Here is a 20085-nt window from a genome sequence, read left to right on the forward strand (position 1 = left end):
TAAGAGGAAACAAAAGGAACCATTACAACCTGAGCCTTGGTGTTGTGCAAGTCCCTCCTAGGGTCCAGCAAGAGTTTTCCTTTACTTTGATCAGCTCACCCACTCTCAAATAAGGCTAGGAAAGGATGGGAATCTCTCCTCTCAAGCTTTACAAGGGAGTCCTAATTCCAGCAGCATCTACCCTTAGGAATGTTCAGCTTTCAACCTCTCCTCCCTTTAGCCCAATGTCTGTATTTATAGTGCTCTAGAGGAAGTTATTCAGGTCCACCATCAATGGGATAAGCCCCTCTTTGGATGGGATAGCTCCCCTCTTGATGGGATAAGTTCCTCTTTGATAGGGATACATGAACCATCTGGAGGCACTCCATACACGTCAAACAAGCTTCTAGAATGCTCTAGAAATGACTACAAGTAACTTTTTTGGAGTGAAACTTGCGCCTTTTGACCTTTACACGAGTACGCACCCTCCCCTTTACATACAGAGTGTACAAGTACGCAGGTACTGTGAACTTGGGGTGCGTACACGCAGGTAAGGATAAGAGAAACTGCGTACCCAGAGATATATAGATTTTTAATGACTTTCTCTCTTTCTTGGAGTTTGACATGGAGAGCAGAGGTATAAGACTTGCCAAGGAGGATAGTATGACAGTTGATGGAGCCATACTAACTGCAAATAGTCATGGTGACAGATTTTAGTGTAACAAATATGCTTAGAAAGAAGATTAAAAGGTGTTTCTCATAGTATGTGGCCTAATGTTATCAAATTGCAAAAAAAAGAAGAAGCATTTTTTAGTATTTTACTATGCAGGGGCTTGATGAAGACAATGAGGAGGGAATCTAGTGGGGCTTGTCCACCTCCGTAACTCTCTAACTTAGATTGAGATCACTAAATCCTAACTCACAAGCTCAAATTCACTGACAGTCGAGTAACTCTAAGCACATGAGAAGCTTAAGGAAGATAAGATCCACACTTTTTGAGATCAAGGAGGGAATAACTCCTATTTTCAAGGGAGCTGCTATTAGCTACCCTTTTGTATAAATAAACTAGCTGAAAGGCTCATTAGGATTCAAATTTTTTATTTAGCTAGGAGTATCTATTGATCACAGGGCTTGACATTGTCATTGTTAACTTTCATGTGATGTATGAGACTATTGCTTTTTGATAATGAGAAGTTGGTTATTAAGCTGCATCTGAGCTAGTTTTAGAATGCTAAAACCCTTGGGTTTGGGCAACCCAAAGGTTTTGGTCCCTCTTTTGTATTTATGTCCTTTTCTTAGTTTAAAGCATTCCATGTCTTTCTTTCATTGTAGTAGATGTTATAAAAATTTGTGATTACAAGCTTCCCTATCACCTCTCTTGTGGGAGAATGGTTGGAAAGGTTTACAATCTCAGTCTAAAAACATTTTGTTTATGATTTCTTGGAAATAAATAAATTTTATATTTTATTCTTCATATTTTATTTCTACAACTTAGGAGTTATTTCAGTGATTATAATAGTGTTGTGGCATAGAATATATGTTATTCAAATTCAACTCATATTTTCCATCATAGTTTATAACACTGTGTTAATGATCAATTGATGCATGCATGTGGCTAGTTACAGGGTTGCATTGATCTACATGGGAGGGCCCCTCTTTCACATCCACTTTTAATTCTCCATATTCTTCTTCCACCCTTCAATTCTACTCCCAAAACTCAGTTTCCACAATCACCCTGTTTAGACAATTAAGGACACCATGGGCATTCATCTTGGTGAAAGACATACCTATGATAGGTCATGGGCTTGGCTAGGAGGCTTACCCAACCTTCATTAACTCCATCATACCTTCATCCACCTCTTCATCTCTTCAAGACACCATCTCCACCCTAAAAAGGCTATCAGAACCCCTCGCAATACAGGAACTCCGCCTATAGCACCATTTTCCTCCACCTATTTTGCTCCCCACTTCAACCTTACCTCAGCTAGGATGAATAATGACCCCAACTTGTGATTTGATTATTAAGAGAAGCTCCTAGACCACTCCAACCACCTCTTTTCCTCACTACAAAGCATAGTAGAATTAGTGTTTTTCATTCACAAGCATGATACAAGTAAGATTTCTGATTTTCAAGCAAATGTGAAGTAGATCAATGATACATGCAAACAGGTTACTGATTTGATGAATTATGCAAGATAGAATAGCTTTAATTTTGCAGGTATATTATCCCTTTCTCTTTCATGTAATGTTAGTTAGCAGCTACAAGTTAGACAAATTACATTTTAATTTTCATAGTTAAGAATTAATTTTAAATTGTGCTTTCACCATAGTTGAATTGGAGGAATGGTCTTTGAACACCTTGATATGATGTCATGACTAAGGGTGGAATGAGTAGAATCTAACCTACTATGCATATAACACTGCCACCTCTAAGTTTGCACCAAGCCCGAGTTGATAATTTGAGTTGAGGATCCCCTGGGAGTTGTAACACTCTTGGTGCAATAGCACGGCTCACAAGGGCACACAATTGAAGCATAAAATAGAAATCACTCATTGGTTCAGGTAGTGATTGTGCACTAAAGGAGGGCATAGTTCTTCGAGTTGAAGGAGTGTACTCAAGAGGGAAGGATGAAGGCTTTGTGCGTTGTGATTGCACCATGAGCCCTAAGGGAAGAGGGAAGGATGAAGGCTTCATGTTTCATGACTATGCCATGCACTTTAAGGGAAGAGGGAAGGATGAACGCTTCATGTTTCATTATTGCACCATGCGCTCAAGACGAGACAGGGCTTCTTGCTTTTCTGAAGTGGACTTTGTTTTTCCAAAGTATGCTTCATTGTTTCGAAGTGCGTTTCGTTGTTCCAAAGTGTCCTCAGGCTTGGGAGGGTACAATTTTCTCCAACTGTGGATGCTTGTTCATTTGGAATGCACTTTTCACTGAGGGAGGTAGAAAAAGGTTATGTCACTTATCCTAGGAAGTACTAATGGATTGTGAGAGGGAGGAGGCATCAGAAAAAATCAGTGCACAAGTATGGGAGGAAAAGGCACGTCAATAAGGCTCATGAATAAGTTGCACTCATCACCTAGTAAGAGGACTAATGCCTCTACAACTTGCACGGAGCAGGAGGACCAAGAAGAGCTCTCAAAATGGCTAAGTGTGGGACTAATAGAGTAGGAGAAATAAATGCATCCTAACACGACTCAAACATGAATCACACACGTAAATTCCATCAATACAAGCCAACAGAATGCACGAGACTCATGAACATTAATCACACCTTGAAATGAAATCCAAGTGACATCTATTTCTAAGTGCGACAGTTGAAATGACACATTATAACACTTGGAACACAAGTTACGACAAGAGTGACGATTGTGACCAAATGGTGTGCTAAGTTGTAAGAATGTGTCTAGCACATATTCCAATGATATGTAGGACCATGTAATGCAGAAGGGTGTGCGATAAATAACTTTGGTGATACACAAAGGTGTGACCTATGTAGGAGTAAAAACAACAAAAGTGACACCTGCGATAAGAGGAAAACATGAAGAAGACACTTGCAAAATGTAAATGAATTTGAAAGAAACACATGCTAGAGAGAAGATAACATGAAAACGATACTTATTAAAGTGAAAGCGATCAAAAGCGACAACCACAAACGTAAATGTGACACTTGTGAAAGTGATGGTGCGAAAAAGCGACAATTAAGAAAATTCACCGAACTAAAAGTATAATTCCAATCAAAGTGGGTATAATTGCAATCCAAGTGAGGGAGACTGTCAATTGAAAGTGTGCATTGATTGTCGACATGAGATAAACATTGCATCTGCGTCATCTTGATGGATAGTGCTATTTGTGTTCACGCTTGTGTAAAGGAAGTGCGTTTATGAATTCATCACGGACTGGGCATGTGTGAGCAAGTGACTTGGTAGTTAAAAATTTGAGAAGAAGACTTGAACACTTTAAAAAGCATCAATCGAATATGAGGTAACCGTAGAGAGACAAATTGTGAGATCCTGAGTAGGCTCCGAAATTCAAGTGTGGGAAAATTTTTGGAGGGTGTTGATCACAACGTCAACACCTCCTAATCAATGCCATCAATATAGTTGGGTGTTCAGTTGGTGGTGAGTTGTGGTTGAAAGGGCTCCATTGAGTTATAGCTCGTTCAAGCCTTTGTTTAACCACGTCAAGAGCTCGATCGAGGGTTTCTTAAACCCTCGATCGAGTTATTGAAAATTTTAACTTAAGCTCTTGATTGAGATTTTTAAGTGCTCGATCAAGCTGTTGAGGGCCTAAAAACCAGAGTTTTAGCTCCCCTTCTGCAGATTCTCTACAACACCATTTTGTAGCCTAGTAGACTTAAGGCAGTATTGTCCTTAAGTGGTGGAGTTGATCATGTTGGATTCATGAAGGAATCCTCTACCCAATGGCATATGAGTTGACATTTTTGAATTCATATGACATTTTTCATATAATTTATTTTAAACATTATGCTTGAAATTGTTTTGGACAATTTCAAAGGGGTTGGATGAAAAATAAATAACATAAAATAAACAAAATGAAAAAATTCAAAAAATACCACCATCTTCATTTACAAGTCCTCTACAAAAGGGTACTCTTGGTTTTTGAATTTATTTAAGTAATTGAAAAAATTCGTACATGATTGCATGTGTCTAAAAAATGCAATTCAAATATTAATTCACCAACTTCGAAAATTAATAAAAAAAAATATGTTTTTGCATATATTTTTTTTAATATACATAACTTAATTCTCTCTGCATAGATCATGCTCATATATATATATATATATATATATATATATATATATATATGTTTTAAAAAGTATACATTTTAGACTAAGTTATTATACGTGGACACACACATACTTGTTAAGATGTGCGAGAATTTGCAAGGACAAACATTTCATTTAATGTAAAATTGATAGAATATATGACACTAATTTTTTTTGCAAAAATATCATTAGAAAATAAAATTCTTCACAAATTGTCTTTTTACTCTGAATCAAAATTCACAACGCTTATATGATTTTGAGGGCTTCAATTCGATAAAAGAGTAAAATTTTGAAATTTCATTACCACATTTAGCCCAAATGCATAACCCATCTTCATGCATTCACCCCTCTACAACTTGTCCATAACCTTCCTAACACAAAGAAGTTTCCCCACCTTGCCGTGGAGGTCAATACTTGCCTTATTAGTTGTACACTATATACTATAACACGCACAACTTCCCCGTCTTGTAGAATAATCCATGTTGAATATGGTAATTGATGAGCCCCGAATTGGGTAACTTATTGGGCTTATTTTGCCTAATTGTCCTTGTTCAATCCTCCATTTTTCATAGATTATGCATGTTTTTCTAGTATGTTTATGTTATTTGAACGAATAAGGGTGGTCACTCTACCAAGGAGGCTAATACGTGGTCATTTCAGCTTTTTTGGACAAATTTTGGAGCAAAAACCAAGCAATTATGGCCCAGGTGACAGCGAAGCTTGAGGTGAGGATTCGTAGGGAGGTTGTCTATGGCATTAAATGGCCCTTCCTCGAAATCTCCACCCTCAACTCCGAGCTCAACAGGCCACCAAAACGAGTTCTAAAGGCAGCCAAGCAGCTTTGGGAAGAGTGACTGTCTACTAGCAGTTGGAACAGCCGAGTCCCTTGAATCTAGGAGGGTTGTTAGCCCCCTCGTATTGTATAAATAAGAAGGCCTCAGCCTTCGTAGTTTACTTTTCGAACTATTGGTATTTGCACTATAGTGTTGTCCTTTTTCAGCTCGTTTTTCTTAGCTACTATTGTTCAAACTTTCTTGTGATGATTATTTTTGAGTAATGAGAAGCAGCTTTACTTGGCATCAGATCTAAGTTCTTTATAGGAGCCTGCAGCTCTTGGGATTGGGCCCAACCCGAGTGCTAAGGCCTCCTTTTTGTATTGTTATTGGTTCTTCATGCATTTGCAAAATTATTTCTGTTAAGTAGATTAAATCTAGCTGATTAACTAGGTCACTGTTAATGGTTAGAAAGACTTTTGATGTTCAAATTTAGTTGATAGGTTATTAACAGGGAAAAGCTTCAAAAAAGGGCCATCAAACATATCTGGTTTCACCTCTCCCCAGTGGGATCAGGAGCTGGGATCAGGGTGACCTTGCTGCCCACAAAAACACTGATTTTGCTTTGCCATGCAATCACTAGTGTTTGATTTTCATGTGTAGAAGTTGGTTCCAAGTTCAGACTTTTGCTTGCTTAGTTGCATGAGTTAGTATACATGGTTTCATTGCAGTTCAACTTCTGTTCATTCTCTTTACTGACAGCTAGATCAGATTAGGTCAACGTAACTAGGTCTTTGATTTTTTCAAGTTTTCGTTGGTTCAGTTGGAAAAACGACTTGCAGAGCACCTGTACCACTTCTCTACCTGCCCATACTCCATCACACTCATCTGCTCCATCCCTTAGCTTAGCTTCTAGCCTTACGTTTTCCATTTGCTTACATAACCCTAGTTTTTTTTGAATCATTGCTTCAATCCTCCTTGAACAAATCCAGCCATCTACATCTGTCCTCAACTCCATCCACCAAGTCCTGTACCACCTCCAACCCTTATCCTACCTCCATACCCACTCCTTCATCTTTCTCCATCCATCCATCCTCCAAAACCCCCTTTCTGAACATCCTGTAGAAAATTACAGAACATCCTGTAGAAAATCATAGACATCCTGTAGAACCCCTGCAGACTTCCTGTAGAAGCTCACGAATGAGGTTTTTTGATAGCCAAATTCTGTGAAACTCTCTGGAAGGGTGTTAGGGGCCCCTTAGGCCCTCTTTGAACCTTCCCGACCTCATCCCAGCATTTCCTCTCACCAATCCACCTCTGCACAGTAAAAACATTCAAATTGCATGCATGATAATTCTGGCAAGTTATTCAAAAATACAAAAAGATGTTTTTTCCAGATATTACTGTAGAAGTAGCTTAGATACATGTATTTACCTTCCTAGAAGTCAATGGCATTTCTTTCAGTAGCTTGCATCCTCTTTCTTGCATCGGTAGGGATAACTGGTAAAATTAGGGTTTGCTAGGGTTTACGTTTCCTTTCAGCTTTCCAGTTTCTTTCTGCAAGTAGATCAGCCTTCTTTGAGTTAGCTTTCATCCATCAGTTAAAAAGCTTCTTCTCAGAGCTCATAGAAGTTGGCTTAAGCCCCTAGCGGACTTGTGCCAGCTGACCAAGTGACAGCTGCGGCAAGAGCTAGTACTTGTGCATACAGCACCGTCACTTCCAAGTTTGTTACGAACTACCTGGTTGATAAAAGTAAAGAAGGGAGTCCCAGGAGTTGCAGCATTATTACTGCAATACTGGAGCTCACTACTCTTTTTAGCGCCGTTGTCGGGGAAGCGTCAAAGTTTTGTGATTGCTGCTTTTCTTCTATTTTCCTACTCTAACCTTCTGCTAAGTAGTTTATTTCAGTTCCATTCTGCAAAAGTAAATTAGACATTTCCTGCTTTCATAGATTAACCTTTCAATTCCGCAATTTCAATTCTGTAAGCGTAGAATAGAATTTCAATTCTGCAAGCGTAGTCTAGCATTTCATTCTCGCAATTTGGTTTCAGGAAAGTAGATTAGTCCTTTCCTGCTTTCATTTCAATTCCACATTTTCATTTCTGCAAGATAGATTTTAGTTAGTTGCAATTCCATCTGTTTCAGTTTTGCAGGTACAAGCAGAGAAAAAAGAAAAAACAACCAAAAATCCTTTCATGCCTCGTAGGAACAGAGATAATACCGGAAAATTCCTACCCAACACCCCCACCACTTCACTGAGTCACCCTTCTCTCTTCTTTGGTGGCAGTGATCCAAAAGAACCTATAGGTGAACCTCCTGAGATATACGAAGATCCTATAACAGAAGAAGAGCAAGAAAACATTCCTTTTGAGACCATGGCTAACAACAGAAATGGTAGAAATGATGACGAGAGAATAGAAGGTACCTTCCCCATCCGAGAGACCAACGGGGACATGAAAATGAAGAACATAAGTCCCTCAGCCTTACCTCATTTCCATGGATTGACCACTGAAGACCCCGATACCTTCCTGTTTGAATTTGTTGTCCTTTGTCGAACTTATGACTATACAAAAGATGAGCAAAAGTTGAAACTCTTTCCCTCTACCCTCAAGGATGCAGCATTACGCTGGTTCATGGGGTTACTTGGAAACCGTATCACTACTTGGGCTCAGATGCAGCAAGCCTTTAACAACAAATACCGAGATTACTGTAGGTCAAAGGAAACCAAGGGAGAAATCTTTCAGATGACCATGGGAAATGATGAGTCTTTAGAAGACTACGAGGAAAGGTTCCAACTTAGCTATAAACGGGCCAGGTGCACACTTGACCCCGAATCTCTAAAGCTGGTTCTGCTCCGAGGAGTCCCTGAAGACCTCCTAGATACCCTTCACATGCTAGCTGGAGGAGACATTTACCAACTACCTTATGAGGACATAAAGACTGTTTAGAAACCACTCTAGGGCAGCCCAGAAAAGAGGTAGGGAGAATCCACTTTCAGCTAGTACTACCTTCTCCAAGCATGAGTTTGCTAATCAGATGGAGGACCTCAAAAGTGAGATGAGACAGACCATTGCCATGCAACTTGATACTTTCCGAATCCAGCAAAAGAAAGAGGAAGCTGAGAGGGCTTTGGCCATTTTCTGTCCCAGATGTACGAGGAAGCACCCTAAGAACGAGTTTCCATTGCACTCAGTAGAGGTATGTTTCGTTTGTGAGGAGAACCACCCCACAAACCAATGCCCAACCTTGCCCGAATTCAAAGCCATGTACCAAGGAACTAAGGCACCCAATGAACCTCTCTACTTCCTCAACCAAAGGAGGCCGCATGGACCCAGACCTTACCAGCAGGGGATGCAAGGGCCATCCCAAGCTTATTATAGCCCCAACCAATCTGCTCACATGCCTTATTGGGGTCCCCCTGCTCATCCTTCCTGGTCTGCACCTCCTCCGTAGTCTTATCCACCTCAATACCATACTCAACCCACTGCTCATTCGTTTCACTCACATGTCCAGCCACAGCCTCAGTGGAATGCACCTCAACCGGGGTGGAGGCCCCAATACAACTCTCCTCCCGCCATTCTGCCTCCACCACTGGCTCAACCACAACCATTACCTCCTGCTCCTCCAAGACAACCCCAGATGCCTGCTCAACCGAACTCGAACCCCAACAACCGACAGGCCTAGTAGGTATACACTGGGGAGACGATATGTCTTACCTATGCTGTGGAGATCCAGGAGATCAACCTGCGATCCAGGAAGACCCTTCCAGATCGCCAACCTCCTCCCTTAGAGGGCGAGGAAGAGAAACAGGAAAGTGAACCCAAAGCCATTCCACCCTTTCCTAAGCGACTAACAGTAACCACGCAACCAAACCCAGAGGAGACTGAACTTCTGGGAGAACTGAAACAATTGTGTGTGAAAATACCACTTCTCCAGGCCATCAAAGATGTACCGATATACAACAAATTGATTAAGGAGAAGTGTTTCAGGCACCCAGGCAGGCGAAAGAGAGATGCCTCGACTATCAATGTCATCGGACAACTGTCCGATCTAATGTTGGGGCAAGTAATCTGTCCAAAGTATTTGGACCCTGGGAGTCCTGTAGTTGATGTCCACATCAATGGCACCATAATTCCCCATACCTTGATTGATCTAGGGGCTGCCATTAATGTGATGACCAGGGACACCATGCTTAAACTCAACCTTCAGAATTCCTTAAGGAAGACCTCGACAGTCCTGCAGTTGGCAGATCGCTCCACCGTGACTCTCGAAGGGATTGTGGAAGATGTCTTGGTCTCTGTTGACTCTTGGGAGTACCTTGCGGACTTCTTGGTCCTTCAGCCAAAGGCAAAGCTCACTGGATACCCCCTCATTTTGGGAAGGCCTTGGTTAGCCACTGTGGATGCTTACATCAGTTGCCGAGCTGGAAGCATGACCATCAAGAATGGGCCTATGTCCAAGCAGCTAGTCCTATATCCTCCTACCCAACCTCTGCTAGAACATGACTTACCACTCTGGTTGGAAGAAGGAGATGAGGATGAGGTCTACTCTGCACCATTGTGCACAGTAGAAACCACTAGGGGAGGTCCTCAAACCAAGGATGATTTGATTGAGATTTTGATTCAAAATCCACCTCCCAGTGCACTGTCCTTAGAGGAATTGGTGGAGGATACCCAAGCCAACACCTTAGTGGACCTCTATGTGACTGATCCAACCTCTCCCAGAGTTAAGAATGTGGAGTTTGGTCCCGAAAGAACTTTAAAGATCAGCTCCTCCCTATCTCCTTCCCAGGAGAAGGAGCTGTGTAGCTTACTAAACAATCATTTAGATGTTTTCGCTTGGAGCTATAAGGAGATGAAAGGAGTCCATCCTTTGGTCTGTACCCATCACATCTACATTAAAGAAGATTGTAAACCGGTCAGGCAGCCTCAGAGGAGAATGAATCCAACCCTTAAGGACATTGTCAAAGAAGAATTGCAAAAATTATTGGATGCAAGATTCATCTATCCTATCTCCGATAGTGAGTGGGTCTCGCCTCTAGTGCTGGTGCCCAAAAAGAACGGGAAGTGGAGAATCTGTGTAGATTACCGAGAACTTAACAAAGCCACCAAGAAAGACCATTTCCCTTTGCCTTTCATAGATCAGGTGTTGGATGGACTGGCAGGGAAGAAGTTCTTCTCTTTCCTAGATGGGTTCAGCGGGTATAACCAGATCCAAATCAGCCCAAAAGACCAAGATAAAACCACCTTCACCTGTCCTTAGGGTACCTTTGCCTACCGAGTCCTTCCTTTTGGGCTATGCAACGCTCCTGCCACTTTCCAGAGAGCAGTATTGAACATCTTTTCTGAGTTGGTGCATGATTCGGTAGAAATCTATATGGATGACTTTACTCCTTATGGGTCCAACTTCCAAGAAGCTTTGACTAATCTCGGAAAAGTTCTAACCAAGTGCATTGAGATGAAGCTATCCCTCAGTCCCGAGAAATGTGAATTCCTGATGACTGAAGGGACCGTTCTAGGTCATACCATTTCTCGGCAAGGATTACAGGTGGACCCTAATAAGATTGCTATCATCCAAAAGGTCCCACCTCCTCAAAAGGTAAGAGATGTTCGGAGTTTCCTAGGCTTAGCAGGATATTATCGAAGATTCATTAAAGACTTCAGTAAGCTAGCCTCGCCTTTGTTTGGCCTCTTAGGGAAAGATGTTGAGTTTAAATGGACTGACAACTGTCAAGGGGCACTGGATGAGTTGAAAGATAAGCTGGTGTCCGCCCCGATCTTGAGAGGTCCAAACTGGGCCCTACCTTTCCACATCCACATTGATGCCTCGAACAAAGCCATAGGGGCAGCCTTAGGACAAGTTGAGGAGAAACTCCCATATGCCATATACTTCATCAGCAAAAACCTGTCCAAGGCAGAAATGAACTATACTGTATCCGAGAAAGAGTTCCTGGTTGTAGTCTATTCCCTAAACAAGTTCAGACACTACATCATTGGTTATCAAACATTTGTACACACTGATCATGCTGCGATTAGATATTTACTGAATAAGCCTGATGTCAATGCTCGTATCATTAGATGGTTACTTATGTTGCAGCAATTTGATTTGACTATTATCGACAAGCCAGGTAAGGAAAATGTTGTTGCTGACTTCTTGTCTAGATTGGACTTGCCTGCAGGTGAAGAAGGAACAGTGGATGACCAGACGCGAGATGAATATCTGTTTGCTATCTCAGTGCTCTCTCCATGGTTTGCTGATACAACAAATTACTTGGTCTCAGCACAGTTCCCTCCGCATCTATCCTCAAAGGAGAAGAGCAGAATTGTAAGGAAGAGTGCCCCGTTCACTTGGATCAGGGGAAACCTGTTTAAACTTGGCCCAGATCAGATCTTGAGACGTTGTGTTAGGGAGGAGGAAGTCTTTGACATCCTCCTAACCTGTCATGACGGACCTTGTGCAGGCCACTTTGCATCCAAAAGGACTGCCTTCAAAATTCTACAGGCAGGCTACTATTGGCCTACACTTCATCAAGATGTCAGAAGATACATCAGCGGGTGTGACTGATGTCAGAGGATGGGAAAACTGACTCCAAGGGATGAAATGCCTCTCGAGCCATTTGAGAAGTGGGGCATGGATTTTGTGGGCCCTATCAACCATCCTTCAAAGCAACGGTCTTACATCATTGTGTGCACCGACTATCTGACCAAGTGGGCAGAAACGAAGGTAATCAAAGCATCAACAGAAGAAAAGGTGGCTAAGTTTCTGAGGGAAAATATCTTCTACAAGAATGGCTACCCAAGAGAGTTAGTCACAGATCAAGAAAGCCAGTTCACGTCCAACCTGATTGAAGATTTGCTGGCTCATCACAAGATCAAGCACAAGACTTCCACCCCATATCATCCTCAAGCAAATGGGCAGGTGGAAGTCACTAATAGAGCATTGGAAGGGATTTTGACTAAGGTTGTGAGCAACAGCAGAAAGGATTGGGCAGATCGCCTGGTTGAGGCCACCTGGGCCTACAACACCACTTGGAAGACCACAACCGGTTTCACACCTTATGAGTTCGTCTACGGGAAGAAAGCTTTGCTGTCCATAGAGTTCGAGTACAATACATTAAGGGTGGCAGCTCAGCTGGACCTAGATCTCAGCGATGCTCAACGAGAAAGATTATTGCAACTGAATGGATTAGATGAACAAAGAATGCAGACCCTCCTCAACTCAAAAGTAGTTCAACTCCAGAGGAAGATATGGCATGACCGACACCTTAATGAAAAGCAATTCCAGCCGGGAGATTGGGCGCTGCTGTATGACTCAAGATACAAGGATTTCAAGGGAAAGCCGAGGACAAGATGGTTAGGACCATATACAGTGGAGAAATGCAATGACAATGGCTCAGTCCTCATTAGGACCATTGATGAAGAAGCCATCCTCATGCTTGTCAATGGGCATCAATTGAAAATCTACAAGAAACCCCTTTCAAGGCAGAGTTCATTGAAACTGTGGAAAAATCAATGCTGGTAATAGAGCAGGGATCTGCCTCTGTTCCAGACACAATTTGATAAAAAAAAAAAAGAGGAATAAAAGATCCCTGGACGAAAACCTCAGGGAGGCGCCCTTGCTGTCTCTCAGAAAATAAAGAAATGGAATAAAAAAAGATCCTTGGGTGAAAACCTCTCTAAGGCGCCTAGGGCAGATAGCGGGGATGAAAACCTCATGAAGGTGCCCCTGCTGTCTTTCAAAAAAAAAAAAAGAGAAAAAGAAAAAAGAGGAAAGAGAGAAATAAAAGAAAAGAAACAGGTATAATCTCTGAAGAATTATTGCAGGTTGCAGGGAATGTAGTGCAGGAGGTCGCGCAAAACAAGGACAGGGGTCCGTACCAAGTTACTAGACATACCCACAGACACTCCCTACATGGCCACTCACTTTTTCCAGGATTTGGACACATTCGGGTCAAGATTCAACCTCCTATAGGAAGTTTCAGGGCTTTCTACAGGAAGTTCTGCATTTCTACAAGAAACATCCTGTAGAACCTTTGGGCAGGCCAAAATCGATTCTGAAGAGGGATTTAAAGCTTGAAATCTGTTGATAAGGCATGCAACCACCCCTTTTTTCCATCCATCACCTGTTTCATCTCTTTCCACTGCCATTACCACAATTTGGTCTTGTATTCTTGCACAGTCATGCAAAAAGTCCTGCTTTCCTCAGATTGCAATTTTTTTCAAGGGACAAATCAAGTACATGAAGCCCCGCGCACTCTACCTGTTAAAGCTCCATCAAGACCCTTCAATCGTGAATACAACCCTGCTCGTTTCAGCATGCATCCCAGGAGGAGAAACAGCTACAGGATGTCCTACAGGAATCCTGTAGCAGCTGATTTGCCTGGGATACACACTATGGAGTCAATAGCAGTTGAAATCAACGCAGGAGGCATGCAACCAGCTCCGCTTGAACGTGAACACCTCCTCGACAGCGGAGAAAAGACAGAATCGTGCATGCAACGTTCACCACCAGCGGATCAGGTCCCGAAGCCTTGCATGCAACATCAGCCAGTGAACGAAGGAATTCCAGCGCCTGTGCACGAAGCAACAGTGAGCAAGCCATCGATCAGCGTCCGGAAACCTGCAAAGCACGTCCATGGCCACACAGGTAAGTGCCTAACCTTATTTCGTCAAATTGCATGAACTATACTATGAAAATTGCATGTCTGTGAATGGTGCGGATTGAACAAATTTGGTGGCCAGTCAACTGGCCACCCACAGTCAGTCGAATGGCCTCGTGGGATCCGAATGAGCTCGGTTACGCTCGAATCTGCCAAAGGGACGTGGAGCTGACACGTGGGAAGTGTCCAGTCGAGGAAAATCGGCGGATTTGCAGTGAAATCGGCGGATGGGCAGTGATGACGGTGGGTAATGGCAGAGATAGAAAAATGGCGGTCAGAGACACGCCGGAGAATGATGGCCGTGACGTTGGCCAACGGATCAGCCTGGACACCTCACCCCCGCGCCATGAATTGTGCCGTAATTCAAAATCCTTCGGCCATAACACTCACATTAACCACTATCATTTACTATTGCAACCGGTTTTCAGCAACATACACGTCCTCCTCCTCTATAGTTCGTTAGCCCGAGCTTCTCGGCCCATTTCAAACTCCTCCCGCGTCCCAGGCTTGCTCAGAAGCATCGTGACGTCTTCCAGAAGCCGGCAAAGCTCTCTATAGGAAGGAGCTCTACAGGAAGCACAGCATAGCCTCTCGGAGCAGAGAAACCTAGATCTTCTGCGTCAGAATTGGAGTTTCGAAGAGAGGTAGGCTCGAAAAAACGCCATACCCGTGCATGAAATTTCAAAAGGTGGTAAATTAAACTGTTTGGAGTAGGGAAAGTTAAAACAAGTCTGCCTGTGGGTCAAGAATGGTGGTTTGCTTGTATGATACACGGAATTTCTTTCAAATGATGCTGCGTCACATTCTCCTCCACGGTTCCTGTTAACGAATTCCTCCTGTAGAAATGATAAACCTCTGTAAGGACTGATCCGTGCATAAAAAAATGTGACTTGTATATGGTTGGTGTGAAAATTAAGCTCTGCACTCTGTCTGTGAGAGCCTAATTTCCTTTTGACAGTCAAGTTTTGGGGCAGCAGCAACATTATAACCAGGGAATTGGTGAAAAGGGAGATACAAACATCTGAGAAACCTTGTCCTGAGAATCAAAGGAGGAAACCTTAAACAAAATTCCCTTTCTGATCAGAGCACAAGCCAAAACAGAGTATTTTTCACCATGCCAGGAGGGTTTATCAGAAAGGAACCCTCAGATTCCAAGAAGTTGCGAGAAACTCCTGAGGTGGTAGACCTATTTACCCGTGCAAATTGGATGACCTTCTGTGACAGAATTCAAGGTCACGATGATGAGATAACAGAGGAGTTCCTAAGGTCCCTGCAGCCTAAATCAAAGATACTGGCCACTGTAAATTTCCGAGGATTGACCTTAAAACTCACCCCACAACTCATTAGTTGGGTCATTGATTTGCCATTGGGGATACCTTGGGATAAAGAGGAAAGGAAATTGGGCCAGAAGGCCAAAAAGGAATTCTTCCTACCAGAAGAACAGTTTTCAGAGGATAAAAATGGGGTCCGGAGAGCTAGCCTACATCCATTTTGGAGCGAGGTCAGCCTTCAGATTATGAAATACATTACCTGTGAGGGGCGGTTCAGTATTGTATATGGTTATCACTTCCGGTTGTTAACTGAACTCAGGCATAAGATGGATTTACCCATAGAACAAAAATTAAGCCTCCCATATTTCCTCCTATAGTCATTGATTGAGTGTGGCAAAAAACTGAAGGAAGGGACACCAGACCAGTTGGCCCATCATGGGCTTATCAAGCTTCTAATAGAAGATGCCCTCCATACTTATACTGTCCCTCTCTCTTGGGAGATTTTTCGCAATATGACCAAGGATGATGATATATGAATTCTGGCTGAAGAACTCACTTCATCCAGTAGTGAGGAAAAGGAGCATATTGAGGCAAAGAAGCAAACTAAGGGTAAGGAAACTAAGGATAAGAAAACCCAGGACAAGCCACCACAGGAAAAGCAAGAATCGAAACAAGAAAAAGGCCAAGCCACTGAGGCCAAAGCAGTGGGTGGAATAAAAGCACAAACACCAAGGGAGAAACGGTTGCAAATCAGGGCAGAAAGGACTGAAAAGGTCCAAGCAAGTGAGGGCACATCCAAGGAAACCACAACAAAATTGAAGAAGAAGACACCCCCAGCCAAGCAGGCCAAAACAGTGAAAACTGTTTCTACAGGAAGCCCGAAAACTGCTTCTACAGGAAGACATAAAACAGTCAACACGAGACTTTCTACAGGAAGTCTGAAGACACAACAACAGAGGGAAAAATCACCGGAAATTTTAGCTAGGGAGGCAGTAGCTGTGCTGGCCACCCTAAGCACATCTCCCAAGCAGAAGGAAAAGCGAAAGAGGGAGCCTCCCCTGTATTTTAAGGCAAGAAGGAGTGTGAGGATTAAGACTGGCAGACCCTAGCCTCCGCCAAAAGAACCAATTACAATTGTAGACACCCCTACCAGACAAAAGGAGAGATCCCCCTCCAAGGCATCCATCACTTATGAACGGGGAAGCCCGAAGACATCCACGTGGAGGGAGAGAATGAAAATGTTGGACAAAAAGGCCTCTCTACAGGATGCTGAGACCTTTCTACAGGAAACATTGGCTAGGTTAAAGGAGACCGAAGCAATGAAAGGTGAGGCAGCTAAATCACCCCAGGAGGAAGAAAAGGTGGAGAACATTGTGGAACCTAGCCCCTAGCCCAGCTTGGGCTCCTACTATAACTTCTTGGAGGCCGGAAAGATCATTCCTCAAAAATTCACAGTGCCACTTTTCCTTGCACTAGAAGAAGAGAGAGTGAGGACCCACACTTGGATGAAAATCGCTAAGTCCAAGGGTGTGGCAGATATAGGTCCTCTGGAGGAACAACTCAGAGAGGCAAGGAGGGAATTGGCTATGGTACGACATTTGGAGAGCAGCGAGCGGGTCAAGCTACAGGAAGAAAATGAGCTACTTAGACAGCAGCTACAATTACAGGGACAGAGGAAGGAAGACAAGCCTCATATCTTGGGAGAACAACAGCAACAGGAGGAGCCCACAATAGCCAAAGATATCCCTGATGAACAGTAGAGTAAGGAAGGGATGCAGACTGAAATTGAGACACTGAATCGGCAGCTACAAGAAAAAGAATTGGAGACACAGTCTCTGAAACAGCAGGTACAAGAAAAGGAGGCCCAACTGGCCTGCATGGCCAGCTGGGCAATGGAAGCTCTGCAGTGTAGGCAGCCTGCCAAATCCTATGCCCTATACCTCAAGGATCAGTGGTTACAGTTTCAGATCAATACCTTGGCTCAAAGGGGCATCACCCCATTCCAAAATTATCATCAGTTTGCAGCTCTATGTGGCAGTAGTTCATCTGAGGATAGGGCCAAATTATCAGAGTTCTACTTGCACAACTTCGCCCTTCCAGACATGAACGCATGGGATCCCAACACGGTGATAGGAGATGTCCAGCTTATGGCCATGGCCTCTTGGATGAGCCATGAGGAGAAGAGAGCAGCAAAGGTCCGCAGTATCATAGGCAGAGAGCTCAGTGAGCCTCTCATGATTAGAGCAGAGCCGGATGACCCATCAGCAGTGATAAGCGCCCACCAGCACTTGGCCAACAGTCCTCAGGATCTACCGGAATACATTGAGCAACAGGCTCAAGCCATTGCCCACTTTGAGGACATGGAGAGACTGTTGGGAGAAAACTGCATGCAGGGAAAATTTTAAGAACCCCCCCCTAAATTTATAAATATAATAAATGGGCGAATCTCCATGGTATATAGGAAAAATGGAAGGCGATTTTATCAATAATATAATATGTATATATAATTTTTTGGCGAATCTCTCACCAGGCATGGCGAATATTTTATTCAATTATAAAACCTTGTAAGACCTTGGCGAGTCTTTCACTAAATAATAAAACTTTGTAAAGTCCTAGTGAATCTTAGCATAGGCTACATGCTGGTTTAATTCCCCCATTTAAATAGGCTACATTCCATGTGAATACCATGGGTCAATACCATGTGCCATTTTGGTAAATACCATGGGTCAATACCATGTGCCATTTTTATTTTTGTTAATTCTAATATTAGGGTTAATAATGGTTTTTTGCATGGTATTAATAACAATCTAGTCCATGGTATTTGTCCCATAGTATTTTGGCCATAGGTTTCACCTAAATATAACCCATTTTTTGAGTGTTCATAAATATAAGGTGACTTATGGAGTAAATATAAAAAAATGTTTTATTTGTTTACCATACCTCTCATTTATTTATATTTTTATTAATTTACCAAACCTCTTTTACAAATATGGTATTTGGCTCATAGGATTCACTTAAATAAAACCTCTTTCTTGAGCCTTCATAAATAGAACGAGGGTTATGGACTAAATATAAAAAGAGGTTTTATTTACTTACGATACGTCTAGTTTATTTATATTTTTTATTTATTTACCATACCTTTTGAGTAAGTATAAAAAGACGTTTTATTTATTTACCATACCTCCACTTTACTTATATTTTTATTTGTTTACACCCTTACATGTATATAAGGTGACTTATGGAGTAAGTATAAAAAATGTTTTATTTATTTACCATACCTCTCATTTATTTATATTTTTATTAATTTACCATACCTCTTTTATAAATATGGTATTTGGCCCATAGGATTCACTTAAATAAAACCTATTCTCGAAAATGGGCGAATGGATTCACTTAAATAAAGCCTATTCTTGAAAATGGGCGAATGGAAGGTTGTAAGTCCTAATTTCAAGGGCTAAATTTACCTTTTTTACCCTCTCCCTTAAAATAAGGTGGGCTATTTGAGGTGATTTGTAAAAATGTACTATGATACAAAATATTCGCCCACTAAAAATTTAAAACCCCTTAATTTCGCCAAAGGGCGAACATTCGCCCTTAAAATTATCCATGACTGCATGCATGCCTACACAAGGCGGTGGAACACACTGCCTCACAGCCTGAAGATAAAAGAATACCACTCTCCCACCAGGATGAGGGAAGCCTTGGCAAGGGTACCTCTCTACAAACAGTTGATGCAAAATTTGCAGGCCAATTGGATTGGTTTGAAATTCAGTCCTCCTTTACTTTTGGGATTACTAGAAGGAGTGAAGGAAGAGGAGGAAGGTAGACAATGGGAGGAAGTGGAAAGGAATGCAAGATTCCACGACCGGGAAGAGGATATCACAGCAGAGGCTTGAGACGTGAGGGAGGCGATCAAAGCCATAAAGGATGATGAGCTGAACTAGTTGCTCAGAGGATGAGCAACCCATTTAGCAGGGGGGTGATGATGAGCCCCGAATTGGGTAACTTATTAGGCTCATTTTGCCTAATTGTCCTTGTTCAATCCTCCATTTTTCATAGATTATGCATGTTTTTCTAGTATGTTTATGTTATTTGAACGAATAAGGGTGGTCACTCTACTAAGGAGGCTAATATGTGATCATTTCAGGTTTTTTGGACAAATTTTGGAGCAAAAACCAAGCAATTATGGCCCAGGTGACAGCGAAGCTTGAGGTGAGGATTCGTAGGGAGGTTGTCTATGGCATTAAATGGCCTCCTCGAAATCTCCACCCTCAACTCCGAGCTCAACAGGCCACCAAAACGAGTTCTAAAGGCAGCCAAGCAGCTTTGGGAAGAGTGATTGTCTACTAGCAGTTGGAACAGCCGAGTCCCTTGAATCTAGGAGGGTTGTTAGCCCCCTTGTATTGTATAAATAAGAAGGCCTTAGCCTTCGTAGTTTACTTTTCGAACTGTTGGTATTTGCACTATAGTGTTGTCCTTTTTCAACTCGTTTTTCTTAGCTACTGTTGTACAAACTTTCTTGTGATGATTATTTTTGAATAATGAGAAGCAGCTTTACTTGGCATCAGATCTGAGTTCTTTATAGGAGCCTGCAGCTCTTGGGGTTGGGCC

Source organism: Pinus tabuliformis, chromosome 3_1 (assembly GCF_031772625.1).
Source record: "Pinus tabuliformis cultivar Carrire ecotype Pingquan chromosome 3_1, CPIR1, whole genome shotgun sequence".
Classification (NCBI taxonomy): Eukaryota; Viridiplantae; Streptophyta; class Pinopsida; order Pinales; family Pinaceae; genus Pinus; species Pinus tabuliformis.